Here is a 19,731-nt window from a genome sequence, read left to right as displayed (position 1 = left end):
GATACTGGGTGTCTTCCGTACTCTCCATACTTTCTGTTATAATTTTATGTCTTTGCCTTTATACTCTAGTCTAATCCACCTTTAGAGTACTTGGAAACGAGGACAACACAATGAGCGGTTCAATAGGCGAGTCATTTTGGCAACTGGCGTCCCTCTAAAAATTCACACGGAAAAAAGAAAGGAATAGGGTTCCAAGAAACTGAAAAATGTCTTTCGATATATCGGCGATACGACAGAAACAAAATGAATAGATACGAAAACCCTCTGTCTTTATCTCATTGGCAACGTATCTTACAGCGTCATCTCAATTTCTTTTCTCTTACGGGGAAATCTGGCAGTAAACCCCCGTCGACCCGTTCGCTGTATTAACCATTCTTCGCGCACCATTTACAACAAGATAGCTGACGGAATGAAATTTCTTTAAAAAGTATTTTTTCAAGGAAACGAATATCTTGTTAAAGGTTTTGGTAAAAAAATTTGAAATAAATAGTTTTTCTTCTACTCTAGGATTTATACTGAAATTTCAACTTCAGGTATTAAGTTGTTTACAATTGCTAGGCCTTACAGCATTCCCATTAACTTATTATACACACCAGTAATAACCCTAACAGATTACAGTCCTAATTCAACAGGTAGTATAGCAATTATATCTTTTCCTTTTTCAGTGGACGTCTCATCTTATGCTCATTAGTAAAACCTCATTAGAGAGAAAATAATTACTACAACGCCACCTCTGTAATACCAGGATATTAACCATACAGCATAATTAAAGTAAGAGTCTCACGCGCTACCAGCTTCTTTGGCTAGAGACTAATCAGTGATCATTCTACTCTAATATTACCAGTTATCTTTTTGTTAATTTCTCTAAAAGACTTAAAAATATTTAACCCACTGGGTTTGTTTATCTTAATGAATTGAGGCATTGATCTGGGAAGGGAATGAGTTATTAAATTATAAAATTATATTTTAATTCGCTTCAAGGTGATTATAATAATGGATCAGGCGTCAGTAAGGCATGATCGAGTGAGCTATGGCTAAAGAAAAGGCGCTAAGGAGGTGGCGCCATCTCGACACTGCCCGACGAAACTGAAAATTTTCAAACTAAACCCGCGAATCTTTTACGTAGTCGTTGACACGTGTCTAATTAAGCGAGCAAAGCGATAACACCGACGATTTGAACGCAAGATAGTCAGAATTTGTTTTAACATTGAGAAATTTAAAATATAAGATTGCTTTATTAGGGTCTAATCTTCGGGGTCTTTCTTTCTTCGCGGAGACGTAATTGACATACATCGTTTCGAGTTACGGTTTCCTCTTTCAATGAAAGCCTAAGAAGTGTAATTCGAAATCACTTGGGGGCTTCGTTAATCGGTTACCCGTCATCACTAATTGATAACCAGAGAACCTTCACGCCAAAGAAAAAACATGTCGAAAAAAAAGCGATGGAATTGAAGGCAATAATTAGTGAAATAATTTCTTTTATCTTGAGGCCCCGTTATTTAAGATGGTTGCGATTCGTTTGCGTTTTTTTTTCTCTCTCTTATTCTTTAAAGATCATATGCAATCATGGGTATGGTCCCATTTCTCCCAATTCTGTGTTTCCCAAAATACATTTTTATCCCAAACTTTCCGATTCCCAGTTCTCCCAATCTTATATTTCCCAATCGGAATTTTTATCCCAAACTATTCAATTCTCATTTCTCCCAATCGAATGGTTTCGTCTAATATTTTATGCTGCAAAGGGTTGCTTTCAAAATGACTTTCATTATTTTTAATGCGAATAGGTTAGGTTAGGTTCGGTTAGGTTAGGTTAAATAATTTTCCTTCCATTTAATGTGAAGTGTTATTCTAAATGTATTATATTTTTCTGCTAGATCCACGAGAAAGTTCGTGTTTTATAAATCATTTAACTATGGTACGCCTTTTCCAAAATATTAATGTTTAACTTCATTGACTTCTCAAATAATATGCCTTTTCCAAAACATTACTGTTATGTTAGGTTAGGTTTGGGTTGGTTAGGTTAGTAATATTTTATAAATCATTTAACTATGGTACGCCATTTCCAAAATATTGATGTTTAGCTTCATTGACTTCTCAATTAATATGCCTTTTCCAAAACATTACTGTTATGTTATGCTAGGTTAGGTTTGGTTAACAATATTATATAAATCATTTAGCTTTGGTAAGCCTTTTCTAAAATATTGATGTTTAGCTTCATTGACTTCTCAAATAATATGCCTTTTCCAAAACATTACTGTTATGATAGGTTAGGTTTGGTTTGGTTAAGTTAGGTTAGTAATATTTTATAAATCGTTTAACAATGTTACGCCTTTTCCAAAATATTGACGTTTAGCTTCATTGACTTCTCAAATAATATGCCTTTTCCAAAACATTACTGTTATGTTATGTTAGGTTAGGTTTGGTTTGGTTAGGAGGACGTCTCTTCCTCTTTGGAGCGGTTATACACTTCAAGTAAGTGTACCCCTTATGAAATGAAAAAATAAATAAATAAAACCATCAAATTCTACTCTATTTGAGTCTTTTTGGGTATGCAATATTGGGCTAATTGGAATAGAACTGGGAATTGGGTTGAATTATGTTTGGGTAAATGGGAATTGGGTGTTTTAAATTGGGTGAAATGGGGGGTAACCTGTTCGACCACTAAACAGAAAATACAAGATTCAGGAGGAAAGAATAAAACAACTAAAAGGGAACTGGATGCGGGGAGAAAAACTCCATTTGAATATCTAGAAATCATAAAATGGAAATTCAAACTAAACTGAATATGTAAAACATATCATTGTTAATAAAACAAAAAAAATCTCTTTTAATTTATTAACATATGTTTTATGCTGAATTGGGAGAAAAGAAATTGGGGGAAAAGGCATAGTGTTGGGTCAAATGGGATTGGGAGATATAGGAATTGGGAGAAACGGTTTGGGTTAAATGGGAGTAAATCCAATCATGATGCGACAAATATAAGATAATGATCATTAGTTTCGGAGCTTTAATAAATTTTTTGAAAAAACGGGGTTGCTGTATAAGGTTAAGAATGAACATCCCCAACTTTGGAAAAGGATCTATTGCGTGTTAACTTTAAAAATGAACGACTTGTCTTCATTTTCCATCAGTTGTTAAAGAGCAAAACGTTTTGAATTTCTCTGTATCATTTTATTAAGATGGCACTAACGTTATCTTGTTTTGTATTTTTTCTTTTCAACTTCGTTAGTTTTCTGTTTCAAACAAATCCAATTTTCTTGGTCTTTTCTTTCTGTCTTAAGGCCTATTCAGACTCGACTAAAATCTTGCGTTCACGTCGGAGGCGTCGATTTGCTCGCTTAACGACTACGTAAAATATTCGTGCACGGGTTTAGTTTGAAAATTGACAATTTCCTCGGGCTGTGTGGAGATGGCACCACCTCGTTAGCGCCTTTTCTTTAGTCATAGCTCACTCGATCATGCCTTACTGACGCGTGATCTAGTGAGCTAGTCTGAATGGGGCTTCATTCCCTTCCTCCTCTTTTTATTGATTCGCGGAGTAGAGAGAAAGAGAATTCAACGTTCGTGGATTGTATTTCTTCTTCTCAAATTACACAAATCGATAAAGAATCGACAAATCATTTCGAAATCATTTTCTCTCGCCTCCAATATCTACTCGAGACGTCTTGTAAACACTCGGGAATAAATCAACTTTCTTTCAGGGAGTTCGTTTCTCAATATGTATAAGTACGCATTTTGCAAACCAATTAGCTTTAAAATTACATTCTACATTTATGTAAGTAAAATTCCTGGCTGAATAACTGACAATTGTTGCCCAGCTCAAACCGAATAACCTACAATGCTGAAACTTTTCAGGGACGTTACTCTTAAGTAGTAAGCACGCCCCAAGTAACATTTTTTCAAAATGGCGGCTAGAAATGTAAAAAAAATACATTTAAAAAAATAACGTTGATTGCGCTTTTCAACCGATTTCACTAATATTTATTACACTGGTTCCGTATAGACAATGCTAATTTAAATGAGGGATCGTCCCTAAAATACTCAAATCATAACTCGAAAACAGTAGCCCAAACGGCAAAATGGAGATAGAACAGTTTCGACTCAAAATCCCCCTTAATTTATGTCAGCCTTATCAGACTGACTGACTGACTAACTGTTACAATTTATCAATATCAATTGTTTTATCACTTGTAAGCAATGTATTGGAAAATAAAATACCCGAAAAAATATTTAATTTTTTCTCTCTCCAATTTCGTACAGTAATACATTATATCTACTTCACTTCCAACTTACAGGGACTACTTTTTGTTTACCACACTTAAAACATCATAGTATCATAACCCCATAGTTTCTTACCTTCTGCCATCAAAAACTGTGATAGAATATATTTTTAAAAATAAGGAAAGATTTATCGATGCCGCCAAAGGAAGCGACCTTTAGCGTGTCAAAGATGAAATGTTGTAGACCCCAGATAAATAGAAAACAGAAGAAAACATCCCAGTATATAAGTAACATAGGTAATTCAGCTTGGATTGTCTAAAGAAGATGGAAAGTTGTAGACCGGTGTTACGAAGGTTGTATACGCGTAACAAAAAGCGCTTTAAGGATGTATTGCTCAGAGTCGAAGCTCAGAAGCAACATGGACTTAAACTCAAAAGGACAGAAATCGAAGAAAAATACATTTTTGCAATTTGAAAATTATCACAAACTAGCAAATGATATTTAGAATGGGCAGATTTTACTGATGACTAATATTTTTGTAGCACCCTAGGAGCGAAGGCACTCGGCGTTGCCCGTCAGCCCGTCGGGACATTTTTATTACTTTTCACGCGGACATTATTCCATAAAGAAGGGTTTTTAAATTTCTGGCCACCATTTAAAAAGATGGCAACAAATAGAACCCAAAGACCATTCAGCCCGTCTATGGGTTAAAGGAAAGCAGTGTACTAAATATTTGTGAAATCGGTTGAAACGCGCGGACTTTGTTGCATAGAGAAGATATTTTACATTCCTGGCCGCCCTTTATTAAGATGGCAGTGGATTGGAAAATGTTTTTCTTAGTACGCGTCTACTACTTTTGAGTTATGATCCTGCAAATTTTCAGCCTTCTAGGGCAAGCGGTTTGGGCTGGGCGTTGATTATCAGTCAGTCAGTCAGGACTTTGATTTATGCAGCGAGCTTAGGGGAAAACATTTTACTTCCCTTCTGTGCGCCTACCTTTAAACAGTACGAGTGTACTACATTAATTGCTTGAAAATGACCTTGATATACCAGAAATAATACAGATCCGTTAAGTTCCCCCTAGCATGCCTAGCTTTAAAAGTCAGTGAGTTCACTGAAATTAAATTTAAAAGAATAACCGTTCCCTTGATAAACTAGTGACCGAAATTTCCTTGCTGACATTGCATGGCGTTAAGTTTTTGCATTGGAAGCGAATGTTTGCAGTTTTCCCATCCCCTTACTAGGTTAATGTCCATAGAAGAAACAGGAAACAATAGCAATGAAGAGGAGATTTCTTGTCTTTGTACGTGAATGAAGAAAGAGGAATGGACTGAATATATCTCCATAAGAAAAAAAAAGAATTAAGCCTGTCAAATGGAAAACAAATAGAAGTCTTTATTTGTTTACTACCAACTTTCTTGTTTTATTCCCCCTCCGTTTTAAAGGGAGCATGCAAATACAAATAACAGAAAGTAAGAATGTAAGACGTTAAAGAGAGCGTGGGCCTTTGGATACAAGTGATGGACGAGTACATAAGTGGGAAAACCGAAAATCTAATTTCATTTATCAGCACTTTATATGAAACCTAATCTATTTTCATAATCTCCTTGAAGCGTTTTAAAATCCACGTAGGCATTTCATTAAACTTCAAGTCGCCAAGGCATAAAGACGCAAAAACACCTATTTTTTTCACCAAAAAATAGAGGAATAATTCTTTGATATATTGGGATACCGAAAAAGAAGCGCTTTTATGGAACAAAAATATAGTACCATCCTTATAAGGGTATTTCATATTTATATATTTATATATTCTACCATAGAGTTTTTCTTGGTATTCTCCAAGATATCTACTCAAAGAAAGTAGATCACAGAAAATAGGGCTCGCTTCCAGTACCTGCTGAGGGTATTTAACACTATAAAGCGGGCCTCCGCAGTCAATAACGTCCAGCTGTTCAAGAAATTCGACCAGTCTTGGGGGGTCAGTCGTACGCACCTTACGAAATGGTCATATTTTTGGATGTCGCGTTCTTCTGGGTGTGGCAAAAGGGGACCGAAGTATCGTCTGCTATAAATAGGGTTAAGACGGAACATTGATAGGACGGTATGTTGTGGACGCAAAGACGTTATATAGGGCTTTAAATAACTAAATTTGGTCCGAATTGTTTGAAGTCGTATCTTAATTTTTTTGAGTGTGTCCATATGCCCAGCAATGTTGCATCTTCAGACAAGGTGGTTGACCAAACACCAGACTCTAAGGGTCTATTATAAATTTATTATAATAAGTAATGTTTCCATGTATACAAACAAAGATGAGTCCTACGAATATCTAAATTGCTAGATCAACTTGTTTCACCCTAGCATTTCCATCCAAAGCAAGCCATTCAAGGGGTATTTGCCAAAATTTGATACCCAATGCCAAGGAATGTTAACCCGGGTCGTTACTGAGAATAAGGAGGACCCAAACCCTGGCCTCTAAAAAGTAGAACGATCGAGTCAAACAAAAAATTTGGTTTTTTCGTTTTTAGAGCAGGGTGCTTTTGGCACCCGTCCCAAAGTTGGTTAGAAGCCCGTTGGCAAGGTACCGACGCCTGGACACGAAGACTCGAGGGAAGTAGGTAGAAAGAGCGTGTCATCCACTCAATTAGGGTCGCGGGAATTCAGCGGCTAAGGCCCCCGATTTCGACCAGTCAAAGGAGCTAGTTACGTAAATCGTCATTCTAGACACCGTCCTTAGAACCTCCTTGAAAAAAAATTAAAATATAATTTCTACGCATTCCCTTCCATATCAATGCCTCAAATTTATTCAAATGAACCGAATTGGTTGACTATAGACTTTTAGAGAAATTATAAGTCATATTAAGGTAATATTAAAGTAGAGTGATCTCTGATTGGACTCTAGACCCAAAGAACCTAGTATTGAATGAGGAAGAGACGAAGACTTGGAGAGTTTGTGTAGGTCGTAAAACCATTCTGGGAATTATTGCACCTAAATTAAAGGATCCTTTCTTTAACCTCCCCAATGAATACTTCCCTTTCAGATATTTGAAGGTAAATATTTGAATTTTCCATAGTGAATACCACATATTGGAAGTTTTTAACCGTGTCCTTTATTATCTTTTTTTAGCTAGGAATGACGAATAACGTCTGTTACTCCACCTCTTCGACGTCTTTCTCAAGCAACGGCCAACTCCATCGATCTGCCTTCTTCATCAATTTCATTTCAATGAACGGGAACCGTATACAACGTACGTCACAGCTAGCCCTCCCTTTTACCTCTTTGGCAAAGAACGATCCAAACCCAAGAAAACTTTTTTATATTTGCTGGTCAAGCTGCAGGGAACCCAAGACCATACCATATGTCCAAGGTTCTTTTTCCGAGAAGCTTTAATAATCTTTGGAAAAAAAGGTAGCCTAGCTTCTTATTGCTTTTCCTCCGTTCAAGAGGGTTAAGAAACGGCCTTGTAATAATTAGGTTCGTGTCAAAGAGTTACTTAATTGACGTTTATGTTTTATAACATATGGGGCGCGAAAATAAGTTCCAAATTGTGAATAAAATCAAGGACTTAATGGGACACAACGAAACTCGAGAACTCTACGTGTTCAAAACGCGACAAAGCACATAGAAGCGCGTACTAAGTTATACCTGAAGTATAATATACTTCTCTTCGAGAGAAGTGTACCACAGAGCCGGGTAATTGTAACATGATTCTTCAACGTTACTAAACCAAATCACATACGCGATAAATAGTTCCTCATCATTACTCTATTAGTGCCTAATTATTTGCCAAGGCGCACGCGCTTGTGGACTCTTGTCCCACGTCAAGACAATCAAGGTTCGTGGGTAGATTGCTGGGGATTTAGTGCCAAACACTTATAGAATTCTCTCCAGCACGGTGCGATGCCCATCTGAAGTTTGATGAGCGGGAGAGCAAACAAAAAGGGTGAGCCTGGGAAGAATCACGTTACATAACATAAGTATTAAGAGGATACAGAGTGTCATTCTTCTGCTATTATTTCCTTCTGTTAGAAGTCGTACCGATTGTTAACTAAACTCTTGTAACTATTTTTAAGTTGGAACAAATATACAATAGAAGGTTTTGAACAACTTGCATAAACAGAACTTCAAAATTCTAGCGAGTTACGCGGTAGGTACACCGCCAAATTCGATATACATATATTGGCAACGTTGACCTAACAACAACTCGGTCTCGGTGTTGTTACCAATTTCTCGTTATTTACAAGCTTCAGTCCTATTTGCCAAAGTTTAGACAGAACGTTTAAGAAAGGACTAGAAACCTAAATAAGAGAGAATAGTTTGGAAATTTGCCGATGGCGCCATCTATAACGGGGAGTATCAACTATCACCAGGCAAGTGCCATTTATGCAGGGATGAATGAGATAAGATGGATTGGAAATTATGATAGGCGACCTGCGGCACCGTAACTCTCCCAGTATACCTCGCGTACGCCTCTACCCTTCGGTAGGCGATTGTTAAGTGCTGCCGCGTAGCGGCATTGTATATGTATGAGAACTAGCTTCTATTTTTAAGACAGAAGGGCGTCCTTTACGATTCAGTACCGTACGACCCTAGGTGCACAGGGGCAAAAAATATGAACGTCACCAATATTTCCAATATAAAAAATTCCAACAACAAAAAATTGGAAGTTTATTACTGGCACCATCTTAAAGTTAAAACACGATTGCAAGTCCATACTTACATGGTCTTGGTTTAGATTACTAGAAACACGGTGCGGAGTAATATTAGTAACTGAAACTAGGTACAGTAGTAAGGCACGGTTGGTGCACGAGGGAAATTTTAGGAGACCAAAGGGGGGCATTAATTATAATTAGATTAATTACGTGTGAAGATATGGAAAGGGCCGGCGACTTGATTAAACTAAAGGGCTCCAGCTAAGAGAAACGACTGGGACTGCGATGTTCTGGGAAAAGGGGAAATGCATAAAGGACAGGGGGTGGAAGAGATGGGGAATAGTAAAGTCCAAATGCGAACGGTAAGTTCATATTTAACATCAAAAACCGATTAAAACTCTAAAATGTTGATAGTTACTAAAAAAAATGTAGTGTAAATCATGGATCTTAAACCCAAGAGTGGATGGGAAAACTGGTGGAGTGATTTCTATGTCCCAAAGATCTCTGTGGGATCACAGGGGGGAAGTAAATGTACCATTACCATTTTCAAATAGAGACTGGTGTTTGACCACGTTTTTTCTTAAGACGGAACATTTATTTGTTTATGGACAACAAAGACGTTACATATGGCTTCAAACAAGACTTTATCGGACTTGCAACTTTCAAGCCCTATCTGACGTCTTTGCGTCCATACAGTTGGGATGTTTAGTCTTCTTCATAGAGCTTAGCATAGCGGGTGGGTAAAAAGAAGAGGGGTCGGACAGCCCTTTAACTATTTATAAAGCGGCCCCAGGGTCTATTATTTCTTTGCTGGTACTTCCTAAAAATTTGTAGTGACGTTAATGAAATAGTAAGTCTAAGTTTTTAGTCATTATTATTGTCCCGTTGCATGTGAGCTTTATAAGAGAGGAAATTGTTCGGGAGCACTAATCAATAATGGGTTAATTGGTACTCGGAAAGACTACTTTTTTAGCCCCTTTTAAAACTAGAGTAGAGATCCAAAACTAGCAGAGAAGGGTTTTGAACAAGTTTCCAGATACGAGACATTCAATATTTCCGAAGTATTCCCCAAGTTCGGGGATAAAATTGGTAGGAGCAATTAGGACTTTGGACTGAGTGATAGATGAACGAGGAGCGGATCCCTTTACCAAGACTATAAGTTAGCTCGACGGATCGGGACCATCCCATAAACGGAAGACAGGAGTTTATCCCTTAGAAAAAAGCATCGTAATCATTCATTTTACCAAGCAGTCAAAATTTATCCATATTGAAAAATGTATAATGGATTATGCAAAGTCTACTTTATGTATTATTTTCCATTTCTCTAAACATAAGGATTTAATACAACTCCAAGGGATCAATTTCCTATGCTACGACAGAGTTAAAAGGAGTTTTCTGTGATGTAACTCTTTTTCTCCGTTCCATCAAATCTAGTGAGGGCGCTGTATTTTAGCTACACCGCTAGAGGTACTGGAACTCCATTACGTGATTTAATACTTCTATTTTTGGATAGAACGTTTTCTTCGCAGATGATAAACTACTCAACCAATAGAAAGGCCAAGATCAGGGGCGTGCCAACCACGTTCTACTCTATGGGACTTTAAAATTAGGCAGCCATTTTGCCCACCGCTCATATAGAAAATGTTGGCTTGCCCCTGGCAAAGATGCCACAAGATGGTTCAAATGAAAAATTAAACGCAATTAGCGGTATAATGAGTTTCATCTTCACCGTAAGGGGACGTTAGTTATATATCGCTCGTGGTGAGCTGAGTTCATTGGTACTCTATCCAACCTTTACGTCACAACTTTCCTAATGCGAGATGGTCCCTTTGAGTATTATCTCCCTATTGTTATAATTCTATTGTATTTAAAAGCGTGTTTGTATAATCTATTACACACTATACGTACTGCAATTTTTAATCCACGCACAACGTAGTTAACCCAGTAAATCTTGAATTGCTTTAAAAATTTAAGCTTACCTGTCAAAAAAAAATAAAATAAAATTCCAGCTCTTAGCTGCATACGAGTATATAGGTATAAAAAAAACCATGTCTAGTTCTAAATCGAATTAAAGAAAAGACTCGGGACCCGAAGGTAAATTCATCTTGTCGGTTGACATAAAACCGCCCGATAGGAACGCTCGACTATTAAGTACTATAAACCTCAAGTCCCCAAACTTCCTGTCATTTTTATACTACCGTTGGAAATTTTAAGTTTTCAGGAAAAATATTTTTTCCCCCCTTCCTTCATTTTTCCTGCACTCTAGGCGAAGGGTAAAGGTGTAATGATAATGCAAAGGAAAGGAGGGAAATTTTCCTTTCGTAAAAGCTACGAGAATAAAAGGCAAAACCCCGTTCAAAGGAGTGTTTTGGAATTACCAAAATAGGGCCCATAAATAATTTTCAGAGAGACATGCTAGACAATGGGGATGCAGTCTATTACCAGTATTGTGTTTGCGACCCACACCAACCCTTCTACCCAAATCTCTACTAACTTAATTGGCTAGAGATCAATCGGTGATCACTCTACCTTAAAGCAATGTCGGCTCGTGAGGCACCGCTAACATTTTGGCTGATATTCTACACATAAATTTTACCTTGCTAAAGGCAGGAGTCAATCAGAACTCGTCCATGAGGGCGGAGCTGAAACTAGCCTTTGCTAAGCTTAGAGGGTGAGTCAACTCCACCCCTCGGTTATGAGAGCATCTAGTGGAATTTGTTTAAACTAGACCACAGCCGAGCCTAGCTTTAATATTACCAATTATCTTGTTTTAATTACTCTAAAAGAAGAAATTATTTAGTCAATTGGGTTTATTTGAATGAATTGAGGCATTGATCTAGTAACGGAATGCCTTAGAAATTAATTATATTTAAATTTGCTTCAAGGAGATTATAATAATAGATTAGATTTCGAGTTGCGCAACACCTGGACGGTGCTGGTAAATGAATTTACATTTTCGGTTTGCTCAAGTACCTAGTAGCATACTCGAGTTGTCCCCAGAGTACAGTAAATTATTACGCGTTTAGGTAGGCCTGTTTCTATCTTGGGCCTGGTTCTACTTTGGGTATAATTTCATGAGCGTTCAAAATAACGTTCGCCTCCTCCTCAGGGGCGGAGAATATTTCGTCTATTTTACTCCTAGATGTTCCTATTTTCCTATTCCTCCCTATTTTGAGTAGTGTACGTTCATGCAGAACTTAGTATTACTACACCAGTACATCTGGCGAGTCTCATTGGCTTGACAATGTGCCAGGTCGATTTAACCCTTGCGCGCAACCGAAATCCCGCAGATCTCGTTTCGGAAAACTTTTAGGAATAACTCTTTTGCTTGTTTCACGAAGAGGAGAAAATAGCCGGGGTAAATTTAAACGCGTTTACGAAATTCCCTGACTGAAACCGAGAGAAGGAAAACATCGGCTGTCTAATCGCACGCCACTTTGCTTTCCAACGAATAAGTGCTTTAAATGAACAAACAGGATATAGCAGCGTAACCATATCGCTCTGTTATGTTTTTAACGAATGCAAATTCTTTTTTTCCTGTTTTGTTTTGATTAAAGGGGCTATGAAGTGTTCAAACAAGTTTTATGTTGGTATTTTTTGAGTAAATATGGTTGGAGCTATTAGGCTTAACCAGGGATAGATTTTATCTTAGAAGTAAGAATGGAGACCGGTTAGTATTTACTTCAGTCCGACTCATAGCCCAGTATGGAGCCCCTCCCTCCAACGCGTAACGAAAAATTTAAATTACCCAATTGGCTCACTTAAACTACGTTTTGATGACGTTGCTGACTGGGACGGCGAAAAATACGTAATTCCTTTTTACTTCTGTCGCTATGACCCGCCTCTTTTTTTCATTCCCCTCCGTCCCGTGGAAGGGGGTCCGGGAATTTGACGCGCGCCCAGATTACTCTGTTCTCCATTCCTACTTCTCAAATTAAATCTATCCCTGGCTTAGCTTTGAAAGTAGATTAAAAATTAATTTCAATGTTTTGGTCGAATTTAATGAACTGTAACGTAAGTCAAGTATCATCTTTGAAGACTGTTCCTTTGAAGAATTAAAGGGCCTCTCCTTTTTTACGCACCTGCTCAGATCGTCGTTCGTCCGTCCCACGAGCCAACAAACCCCTTTAACAATCCAGTAGAATACTTTAATTTGTACATTCAAGTTCAGACTGAATTAAGACAATGCGGTATCAAGAAAGAACTTTTGAACTGTCAAAATTTCCCAGGAGACAAAACGAGAAATTATTGCAACGGAAACTTAAATTAAATTGGTTGTTACAGTACCTTACTTCAAAGAGGATATCATCGATTCTTAATCTTGTTTTCTTCCAAGAATTTCCTTTAAATTTTAAACTTGATACTGACAAAACTTGATGCAATTAACGTTTAAATTTCATAGGAAGAGCTCATTATAATCATAACCCTATCATACTCTACATAAATATGGATCTATCTCGAGGGTCTATGGTTATCTTAGTATTATTTTCGTATAAATTTAATCTTTGTTCCTAGAAATGCGCAACGCATAATTTTGAAATGATAATATAAAATTTATACATGCGAAGAGGAGAGCAGGATTTACACTTGAAGATGAAACATCAGTCTTTTATAATTAGGTTTGAATTGAAAAACAATCCTCGATGAAGAAACTGCGTTCGTATATAACTAGAGTAAAATATAATTGTCGAAACAGAGACGTTTGTTCGTTGTACTGCAGCTGCTAACGAAAAGGGTCGTGTAGCTTTGTTTTTCATCCCAGGAAGAACGAATTGCCTTGAAATTATACGGGGAAGCGATAACTCTACACTTCTCTGCAATAACAGAGGAATTAAAAATGGACTGGAGGGGATCCTTACAACCGAGCCTATTCACTTATCACGTGAAATCATTCTTTTTTGTATCGCGTGAAAAATCAAAATCCAGCAAACAAAGGCTTAGTGAAATTAACGTATTCACGAAGTAATTGGAATTACCGAAATGTTTCTATAGGTGTGGGTTGATTGCTGTCCCTACTTTATTGGTTCTTTCCACAAACCACCCCTGATCTGAACATGGCGCAACGAAATTGCGTCCAAATCCCTGTTAGAGCCAAGGCGACGCAAACGCGCGCTACTGTATGCAAGGGATTTTCGCAAAAAGGATAAAAAACATCACCTCTATACTTTGAAACTGAGAGTCAAGCTAGTGATACTGTATAATTTAAGAGAGACAAACCCTTACCCTTAATATTAGCAATGATAAATAGAAATAATTTATAAAATGAGATAGACACTGGGGAGGTTAATGAAAGCCTCGAATTTTACCGTCTTCCCAGTATGGTGTTCACGACCTGCACTAACCCTCCTCCGAGTCTTGATCTCTTCCTCAATACCAATCAGTGATCACTCTACTTTAATATTACAGATGTATATAATACTCTTCGAGGGAAGTGCACCACAAAGCGGGGTAATTGTAACATGATTCTTCACAACATCAGATTAACATTTGAAGCAAGGTTACTAAACCGAATCACATACGCGATAAATAGTTCCCTCATCATTTTTCTATTAGCGCTTAACTATTTGCCAACGTGCGTGTGCTTGAGGAATTTGTCCAACGTCAAGACGATCAAGGTTTGTGGGTTAATTGCTGAGGATTTAGAACCAAACAGTTATAGAATTCACCCCAGCACGTTGCGACGCCCATCTGAAGTTTCATGAGTGGGAGAGCAAACAAAAAGGGTCAGCCATGGGAAGAATCATGTTCCACAACTAAAGTATTAAGAGCATACAGAGTGTCATCCTTCTTCTATTATCTCCTTCTGGTCTTACCAGTTATATTGTTTTAATTCCGCTATAAAAGAGCAAAATATTTAGCCAATTGGGTTTGTTCATTTGATTAATTGGAAGGAAATGCGCTTGATATTATTGTTTAATTTGCTTCAGGGAGAATTCGTAGTTCAAATCTGGTGCTGCAAAATGAAACACGCCTTCTAACGAGCTTCTTTAGTACTTCTTGAAAATGCAACAATAACAATGGCTCTCAATTTAAGAGAAGGAGAGAATTGAGAAGGGATGGGGGATAAAATCGGAGAGTCGTGTTTGAATAATTTATTCCTAACTAAGCGACACAGGGGTTGCTCTTGAAGAACATTCTTCCAGAAGAACTCGCTTAACTTTCCTGTCTTCCACTATACCACTTTAGCGTATGTATGCGTAAACGTCCTAACCCAAAAAAAAGAGTTTCTTCACAGCTTGGATGAACAGATGAGAAAGAAGAAAAGTTGTGACAAAATTCAAAGCTTAGTTACTTATTCCTCGAAAGACTTTCTTAAACGCCGCAAAAACTTGATTGCATCAAAGGATTGGAACAGTTTTCCATTCAAAAGAGTTAGCTTTAATTAAGCTTGGTTCTTATAAATATTCCCTATAGGGGATGGGAAAACTTTGAGAGCGATATGTCGATACAAAAATATAATATACAGATTGTATCTGATAAGTCTGCCATAAATTAAGGGGATATTATTTGGGCCAATTTGAGTCGAACATGTTCTATTACATTTTGCAGTACGGGTTTCGAGTTATGATTTGAGTCCTTTAGGGATGACCCCTTAATTAAATTAGAAATCAAGGTCTTTCAGTTTCTTAATTAAATTCAAGGGGTCATCCGTAAAATTAATCCAAACATAACTTGAAAACAGTGGCCTGCATACATTCTCCTAAGCTCACTGCAGGGATAGATTTAATTTTAGAAGTAGGAATGGAGAACGGTTAGTATTTACTTCAGTCCGACTCATAGCCCTGTATAGAGCCCCTCCATCCAACATGTAACGAAAAGTTTAAATTATCCTATTGGCTCACTTAAACTACGTTTTGATGACGTTGCTGACGGGGACGGCGAAAAATACGTAATTCCTTTTTACCTCTGCCGCTATGACCCGCCTCTTCTTTCATGCCCCTCCGTCATGTGGAAAGGGGTCCGAGACTTTGACGCCCATTCCTACTTCTAAAATTTAATCTATCACTGCTCACTGCAAATCCTGATTTGGTCGCAAAAATTATTTGCAGGTCCTCTTAAAAAAAAAAGAACGTTCGTTCCACTTCCCAGTTTTGAGGTAAAATATATTTCCACGATTTTAATGTAATAATAAAAAAACAACCTCAATTTCAGTTCCTTCACCCCGAGAGACTCAGTTTTGTGATTCTAAGAAGTTATGAGAGAGTCTTTCGTTAAATTAGAAGTTCAACACTAACCCGAAGTGCGGTCTTCACGACTCATTCTACCTCGACGAATCTTGATAATGGCAGTTCTTTATTCGAACCTAAGCTTTACTATCGTGTACTTCTAGGCAGGTATATGAAGCTTCGGAACAGACATACCATGAATGTTTTACATAGATACCGACTGAATATGGTTTAGAATTTATATGGTTCTGGGAAAAAGCGAAAGAAATGTACCCGGGAAAGCCCCTAGAGTATTAGCAACATTTTTTAAGGTAGGTATGTAATCAAATTTATTCTCGTGTGAAATATATGAAGGGGTCTTTCGCGCAGATTTCAATTTCAGTTTTCAAGTTAATTTCCAAATTCACTCCATGAGTTTTCCAGGTTTTTCCTGGAGCCGGTGTTTAAATTCGAGAACCGATGACCGCAAACCGACAATTTGTTAAACGACACCTAACATAAGGTACTATCAGCTTGAAGGAGAGAGAGATGGAGCCGAACCTCAACACCTATAAGGTTTCAGTCTGTAAACCCACCACCTACGACAACGATGTTCCCCCAGCATTCTCAGCGTTTCGGTTGGGTCGTACGGTACGGAAACGTCGAGGGTGCCCCCTGTGTCCTAAAAAAGAAGCTAGTTCCCATACAAATATGATAGCGCTACACGGCAGCACCTAACAGTCGCCTACCGAAGGGTAGCATAGTGCGAAAGGCACATTGGGAGACTCATTGCCCCACGTCGCCCATTATCATTACCGCTCCATCTTATCTCTTTTCCCCATGGTGCCATACCTAAAAGAGTTTGCAGTCTGTTTCTGTTTGAGGTCATTACCTATTGACCTCTATAATTTCCCCTTCTAAAGTGTTGGGATGCAACTGTTTCCTTCATAGAAATCTAACACCGTGTCATCTAAACATTAAAAACAAGAAATGTTTTGTTTGAGGTGATGACCTGTTGACCTCTTCCAAGGGGCTATAAAACTGTTTGCTTCATAGAAATCACGAACGAACACCATGCCATCTACTGTTGTTACCCAGACCCTTACACTAAACACATTAAGAACAAGAAAATCCTTGTTTGAAGTTATGACCTGTTGACCTCTATAATTTTACGCATCAAAGGGTTGTACAACTGTTCATTTCATAGAAAGCATCAACCAACACCATGTCATCTACCGTTGGTACCCCTTACACTAAACACATTAAAAACAAGAAAATCTTTGGAAAGAACGAAAAATGAGAAGAAAAATATTTTAAGAAAGACAGTCACTGTATATATATTTTAGTTTGTAGTATAAGGTTTGTTATACGCGTGAGACGAGCATATATATGGCCCAAGTTTATCGCTATTGTATAAAGAAGGAAGCCTCGCTGGTCTCAGGTGCGAATAGACGACCATTGTCAAAGATTTATAGAGTACGCTTGTCGGCTGCTCGAGAATTGGCGACCTACGTTACAGCGTAGCTAAAAGGTAAAATGGGCCAAGTGAAAAAACACAGTTGATATAGTGTTAGAGCATTTTATAAATTTTAACCTTTGACAAGAATTATAGTAAGTTTACTAAAGGCTTCCTTTTTCCCAGAAAGAGAAGCAATTTTGTGTCTCCTAAGAATTGATGTATACACAGATTCCAAAATGTCACACAATTTCGTCCAATAAATTCACTACTATGTATTCTTTCAAGATATTAACTTCCCGGGGTCTTAAATTCAGGGACAAAAAAAACTGAAGGCCATAAGGAACACGTTTAGAGGTTTTTAAAGGTAGAATGAACAGTTGGTTCGAACAAAAACGATAAATTGATTTTTAATTGAATTTCAAAGTTGTACCTGATAATAAACCTAAAAGATCGGACCATTTTCATTTGTTTTTTCAAGTTCCCGCAAATATCATTTTGATGTTATCATTGGTCAAAGTTTTAACCAATCAATGAATAACCCCTTAATTAATTTAAGAAACTGAAAGACAATGCTAATTAAATTAATACACTACAATTATAATTTGAAAACAGTGGCCAGCCCGGACGACAAATTATCACAGAAATTACATTTTTGACTCGAAATCGCGCAAAGATCACATATACAGACCAAGAAACACTCTGCACAGCTGACTGATCAAAAGATGCAAGCAAAAAGAGAAACGTATGAAACCAAAGTCTAAAATGAATCCATCAGAGCCTAGTCGAAAACGGAAAACAATTACACGGTTGAATAGTGATAAGTGAGTATCTATTCGGAACCATCTCTCTCTCGTGGGTAGCGTAATAGGAACAGTCACTCAGCAGCGTACACGCTGTACCCTTGACAGTACTGAAGAGATTACGCGTAAGACCATGAATGTTGAAGAATGTCAGATGGGTTAAAAAAATAACGGCAACTTTCTTTCTTCGCGTTCAATTAAAAGACGAAAACGAAACTTAAATCCTACGCTATTTCCTAATTTAATTTTCTCTTGGCGTACGAAAAGATCCTTCGCTCGAAGAGGAGCGTGCAACGCTATTACATTAAAGCTTAAACTTTAATAGAAACTGCAGGGATTTAGGTTGGGTTGGGTTGCGTGCATCTGCTGCAAAAGGCGGCTTTCGAGAAAAACAACGGTATTTCTTCATTTAAAACGCTGCAGTTCTTCCCAATTTCCGCAACTAATGAAACTTAAATCCTCTCAAGTTCTTTACCAGCATTTTAAATGACATTTTACTTTATCTACTTTGGTATTACAGTCTAGAGGAAATTGGATTTCATAGCCAGTGTCATACCGCTATCGTAACGACATCTCGCGTGAAGCTACAAGTTTAAACTATGGCTATGCCCATTTTTCAATGCCATGGATCTTTTAAATATTTCCTATGGGCCTAGGATGCGGTTTTAAAAATTCATGGGAAAGCGCTTACAATACGAAATTATGACATAATAATAACAGAACGGTATGCTATATCAGCAAGGAAATTAGAGATTAGCGTTCACCAGCATTTCAATGAACTCGCTGTTTCAACATGATAGAAGTCGTCCCTGAAAAATGTCATGATTTCTAAGAATTCCGTTTAGATTTTTGCGCGCGGTAAGTGAATTTTCGTCGCGTTTTCGCTTACTGAAAATGGACTTTCAGTATTCATCGATCAATTTTACCGCCGCTGTGTAACTACAGAGCTCCTCACCTTTTCCTCTTAGTTAAACCAAAAAATAAGTGTATTTTTAAATCCTAAAATACTAAAAATTATATTAAAACTACTCAAGATTTATTATCGTATACACTACGTTGTTTATCATTTTTCTTTTACTGTTTAATTTTAGGTTTCTAAAATCGGTGCTTAACTAAACCACTCGATAAATTTAAGCCGCCATTCCCATTACAACAGAAAATGGTCAGTGGTCCTTGGAAACGCTATTTAGTGTCCCTATGTGGGATGTAACAGATAGTCGAACATTAAACGAGAAAAAAAAGATATAATTACGTTAAGGTTTAAATCTATTCGTTTTGGGTACATACCGAGGTGTTCCTCACTACTACATATGACGCCCGTAGTTCGAATTTCCTGACATTTCAGAGTTTCCCTGATTATTACCTTAACTTAATCATTAAGACAAAAGCTAGTCGTCAGTCAAGGTTAAGAGGGATATTTCTTGAGAATATTATTGTGTTAAAATTGTTTAATTAA

At 37.5% G+C, this 19,731-nt stretch overlaps 1 long non-coding RNA gene across 1 annotated transcript; it reads left to right on the top strand.

The window, feature by feature from the left end:
• Positions 1-228: 228 nt before the first annotated feature.
• LOC149625179 (uncharacterized) lies at positions 229-4,144 on the top strand. The gene is made up of 6 exons (XR_016374582.1): positions 229-427; positions 508-533; positions 666-771; positions 3,543-3,775; positions 3,856-3,919; positions 4,004-4,144. It is a non-coding gene; the product is annotated as an uncharacterized LOC149625179 (long non-coding RNA).
• Positions 4,145-19,731: the final 15,587 nt, after the last annotated feature.

This window comes from Phalangium opilio, unplaced genomic scaffold (assembly GCF_054372755.1).
Source record: "Phalangium opilio isolate 3A_F unplaced genomic scaffold, DU_Popi_V2 ptg000105l_1, whole genome shotgun sequence".
In the NCBI taxonomy this organism is placed as follows: domain Eukaryota; kingdom Metazoa; phylum Arthropoda; class Arachnida; order Opiliones; family Phalangiidae; genus Phalangium; species Phalangium opilio.
This window is presented reverse-complemented; position numbering and strand designations above follow the sequence as displayed.